This window comes from Odontomachus brunneus, unplaced genomic scaffold (assembly GCF_010583005.1).
Source record: "Odontomachus brunneus isolate Ranch 3 - 2012 unplaced genomic scaffold, Obru_v1 Obru_scaffold_127, whole genome shotgun sequence".
In the NCBI taxonomy this organism is placed as follows: Eukaryota; Metazoa; Arthropoda; class Insecta; order Hymenoptera; family Formicidae; genus Odontomachus; species Odontomachus brunneus.
This window is the reverse complement of record NW_022639577.1, coordinates 716,007-721,420: the sequence shown is the minus strand read 5'-3', so window position 1 is coordinate 721,420 and position 5,414 is coordinate 716,007. Positions and strand designations below refer to the sequence as shown.

Sequence of the window (5,414 nt, the reverse complement as noted above, 5' to 3'; positions counted from 1 at the left end):
CGTTTTTACGTTGAATAAAATGCCGTAATAAAAAATATGTATTTCTATTTAAAAAAGCAAAGTTGACCTTGTTCTGACCTTGGCGACGCCATCCTATGTCAAATAACTACTACTGTTGAATGCGTTTTTTTAAGCCTTAAAACTTTTGTCTGAAACATTTTTCTCTGCCGTGCTTGGTTTTCGACATATTCGACTGGATGGATTAAAATGGTCCACCCTGTATATAGTATCAGAAAATTACATTATATTCATTACACTTTCTTTTTTAATAACTTTTTAATGAACAATGAGCGACGGCTAAAACTACTTGATTCTTACTAAAGAGGATGTTCTTGATTATATATATCAACATCAAGACCGTTGGAGGGTGGTCCCTTATTCGGCATTTTTACCATATAAATATATTATTGTTTTAAATGAAAATATAAATATAGTTAAAGAAAATGTAATTACAATAAATGTAATGCATGAAATGTAATGCATCAAATTTTTCCCACTTGCAGACTGCGGACTGTCAGATATTCTTTTGCCATATACCTTGTAACGCTGCACTTCTCCGACTCGTGCAGTCGGCACACAAATCGGGTGCAGGACAAAATGTTTTTTGTTAGCGCTCGACCGCTCGGCGGATTTTGCGAGACCCGACAGCTCCAAGAACACTAAATGGGCGCCAGGTACGACGATCCGTACCCACTAAAGAATTATCACGAAACTCTAACGAAATAGATCACTAATTACCTGGTCTCGCCGACGAGGGGAACTTGTCCTCCGCCCGAACGGCTAGCACAAACGACCGGCAGTTCAGCCCTACTCGCGGTAGAAGGGCTGATTTACGATAGGTCGGAGCTGAGAGGACTAGACGGCGATTGTAAAAAACATTAGGTAACCAAGAATGTGCGCAGACAACGTTTATTGAGCGGTAGCGTTTACAATATGTTCTAAGAGTTCGGCAGCGATATGATTAAACAATGGGCTGAATCCTTGCTCGCGATCGCAATACGGGTATTCAGCAGCTCATATACGAGTCGTGACCGGCGGAAGTCACGACAGCCACGTAGGCTCTCGGTCGTGTACCCGCTCGTCGGTACGGCACGGCGGATGTTCGGCGGTTTTAATTAATTGAACCGATACCCGGAGCCTTCCCAAAATACGCGAGAAGGGCGCGAGTCCTTGCCCTCGCCCAGGTAGACGGCCGGGCCCTCGTCGTCGACGCCTCTACCGTTTCGCGACGCGAATCACCAAAAAGATGTTCGTTCCTCTCGGAACGGACTCACCAAAACCTGGCTCGCGGAACGGGGCAGTCGGCAGCAGGCGGCGGCGGTCCCTCTAAGTTTACACCAAAAAAATCACCACTCGACACGGTAGCGGCCTTACGGCGGAGGTCGTCGTTCCTGAATCTGCGTTTTCATTCTCGGCTCCACGGATGGCACGTCCTTCACAATGTCCGTGCTCGTCAGCAGATAATGGGAGAAGCTCCTTCGCGATTGTTGACGTCCGGTTTTATTCCAAATTTGAATCGCTTCCCGACAGCTTCCTGCTTCTTATTGGTCGGACGAAATCCCCGACTTTCCTTTTTCGTTTATTGGCGACTGTTTGCCTTTTGTCGATGCTCTAAGCTTCCTAGTCGTTCCGACCTTGGCTTTGCTCTCTCGGCAGCCTTTGTTTTTGGCGGTCCTCAAGCCATGCGGCGTCTTCACGCAGCTCGGAGGACGCTCCGGTTCGCGGAGGATACGCTCACCGGCAGTGCCTGGGCGGCTGCTCTCCTCCGCTCGTCCACGGTGTCCATCCACTCTGTCCTGGCGGCTCCCTTGCGACAGCTTGCGACCCCTTTACTTCGGCAGCTCCTTCTCGACTTTCGTGGTGTTAGCTGCAACAGGCTTATTTAGAGTGCCCTACCCTGTGGGTCTCTAACGAATTGTATTGTTCACGGAAGCGATTGACCTGATATAGCCGGTTCCTCCGCTGCTTCTCTCGAGAGTACTTCCTCTTCTCCGGCGGCAGCAAGTCCTCCTCGACGATGGCCTTCCTCTTCCTGACTCAACTTTCTCCTCCGGGTGGCCGTATTTTTCACACAAAAGTTTTGAGGGCTGCGTAGGCTCGCAGCCCTCAATTGCCTCACGGCTAGGACGCGACATCCGCCTTGCAGCCGGGAAGCTCATTTCGCGGCTTCCTTATAACGCTTACAGAGTGACGGACGATAATTAAAAATCATCACGTCACAACCTGGTGTAGTTAAAAAAATTTGATGCACTAACCACCTGCATTATATATGAGCATCAGTACACATAAGCATTCACACATTCACTTTAAACATTGATGTACAATAAATTGTAAGCGTTTGCAACATTTGCAATAGTAGCATTTAACATAATATATAAAAATTAAAACATGTAACGAGATATGAAAAAATAAAATATACTAACATACCACACTCACATGCATTCAGAGGCAACATTCTCCACCGAGTATAATTCTCGCCTCTCGTTCTCGAAGGCATGCCTTCTATTAAGAAAGGATGACTTCTTTGAGTTAGAAGTTGGAGTTACACACACACACACACTCACTCATACAAGCCTATACATTCTTCACATATGCTATCTGTCCCGCTTCGCAAAGACGTCACATCTTTCCTCCGGACTCATCCCTTCCTCCACCGACCTGAAGGCATGCCTTCCCGATCTACAAAGAGAGAGAAAACATGACTTCTTCAGGCAGATGAGTCGGAGTTGAAGAATTCTACCTAGTTAATGTGCTATGCTACGTATAATATGTAAGCATACGTCGCATCCACACGTTATATAATATCGCAACCCACACGTTTCATATTACTCAGCCGAATAACAATCAATGTTACAAATGTATTCTTACTTCAAACGATTTTGTTTAACCGCATCTTTATACATTTGAAGTTTTCCTGTTATATTTATGAGATTTCAATGACGCACGCATACGCTTTATTTGTACAATATTATCTCTCGCTACGCATTGCACTAAATCAACCTTATAATCGTTAATAATGTTATTTTTACGTTCACACCACTACTGTATTGTTCGAGCAGCAATTGCACGCAACATTATTTGAAATATGTTAGTATGATGCTCGGTGCATTCATGCCAACTAATATTAACTTTAAATTCTTCAAAATGTTGTAAAATTAAATGTAAAATGTAAAAGATTTCGTCTGTGACTTCTATTTTTAATAATTTATTAATTCTACTTACTACTTGTTGCGCGCAAACAAGAAATTCACTATTTTTAAAAGATTTCTTGCATTTGAAATAATGAACTTGTTTTAAAATAAAATCTATAATTTTTATTGAATGTTCTGATAATGAGGTAACCAATACATCTTCGTTAATGACATAATCCGAAAACAATTCAAGCGGTTCATCAATACAAATGCCCTTGCGAATGACGCCATCCATTTCAATATTTGAGACGAAACTGGCCACTGTTCCACTTAATACTTGAGCCGCATGCTTCACACGCATCTTCTTAATTTTATCTTCTATTACACGTTCTACGCTTAACTTAGTGGTCGAAACTTGTTCATGTTTCTGTCCATTATCCACTCTGTTTTAATAATATCCCACCATGCTATTTCTTCAGATGTATCTTCTTTCTTCAATACTAGATCCTTTGTTAATAAATTATTCCTGATCTCTTTAATGAGATAAAGTGGATCGTACAATGGAATAATGTCATAATCTCCTACTTCGAATGTTTGCCCTACGAATTACAAATCACGAATTACAATTAATTTATCACATGTTAATAGGACATACTTGTAAATATTACTTGTTATAACATTGTTGAGTTACATTACTTACTTTGTGTTTTTCTCTGGAAATTTCGTTTCATATCAGTACGTAATAACAGTTCCGTCATTGCACTGACATTACACGTTCCTTGGTCGCAAACTGTTGCAACGATGTGGAAGCCTATATTGTTCACAGTAGAAATATGTTCCTTAATACAACGAATTAATTGAGCGCTACTAGTTTGTTTAAAACAAAAACTATATGAAATTGGCATCTTCCAGCCGGAATGTAAACCGCGAAAAACTAACGTGTGATCGGCCATTTTTTCACTACGATTATTACTCCAATTCTCAAGACCACCTATAATATCCTTCCGGCTATGATAGGTAACTTTGGGTTGGATTGATACCTTGTCCCACATAAGAATACATACTTTATCCTTCATGGACATCTTTGAAGCTACATTCTTCAAGTGTCTCAAGATAAAAGTATTTAAACCAATAGAAAGAAGTATTTTATGTATCACCGACTGTAACGTTTGAATCGACGAAATATCTATAAAGAGTTGACGCAAACATGAATATGTACGCTTCCCCATCGTTTTGTACAACGTTAGTGCCAAGGTCTTCTGCTCTTCTTTATAACGACGTCCCTGCATGAGATGGAAAATTGTTAATGAAGTACAAAATATGCAAATTGTATCCACTGCTGCTACAAGCATTTACTACAGTGCATTAGTAAAAGCATTTACCACAGTGGACAAGAAATGCATGCACTAGTTTTGTCCTTACTATTCTACCAGGAGATCGAACGTTTACGAAAGAGAAAAGTACATTTCAAACAACCATCACCATAATAATCATAATAAATAATAATACAATTTATGATATACAAAATAGAAGCTCATACAATTACTTGTAGAGTAATGTTTCTTCATCTACTGTCATTGAAATTCAGAAGAAAGCAAGAAAATATTGGAAGTACAAATAAGTCTCCGCCGTTTTTTTATCAAAAATTGGGCATTTATTATGAAATAACGGTACCTTATGTTTTATTCAAAGTATTGTCCATCGCTAGCCACTACTTTTTCCTATCTTTCTGATAGCATACGGATACCACATTAGAAGAACGCTTCATCTTTTGAGGCTATCCACGAATCGATCCAATTTTTGGTATCTTCATATGATGTGAAGTACTGCTCAGACAGGCCGTGCGTCATCGATCGAAACAAGTGATAGTCAGAGGGAGCAATGTCTGGTGAATACGGCGGGTGGGGTAAAACTTCCCAATTGAGTGTTTCCAAGTAGGGTTTGATCGGCGCCGCAACATGTGGAGCATTATCATGCAGGAGAATAATTTTGTCGTGTCTGGAGTAGTAGTGGGCGCATTTTTCCTTGAGTGCTCGGCTCAATCTCATCAATTGTGTTCGGTAGAGAGCCCCAGTAATGGTTTCGTTCGGTTTGAGCAACTCATAATACACGACACCAAGCTGATCTCACCAAATACACAACATGAGTTTTTTTCCATGAATATTCAGCTTGGCTATCGATGTTGAAGCATGGCCACGTGGTCCCCATGATTTTCTCTTCTTTGGGTTATCGTAGTGGATCCATTTTTCATCACCAGTGACTATACGATGCAAAAAACCCTTT

At 41.1% G+C, this 5,414-nt stretch overlaps 1 pseudogene; it reads right to left on the bottom strand.

Annotated features, from left to right (window-relative positions):
• Positions 1–1,829: 1,829 nt before the first annotated feature.
• LOC116849890 lies at positions 1,830–4,534 on the bottom strand (annotated as a pseudogene).
• Between the last annotated feature and the right edge of the window lie 880 nt (positions 4,535–5,414).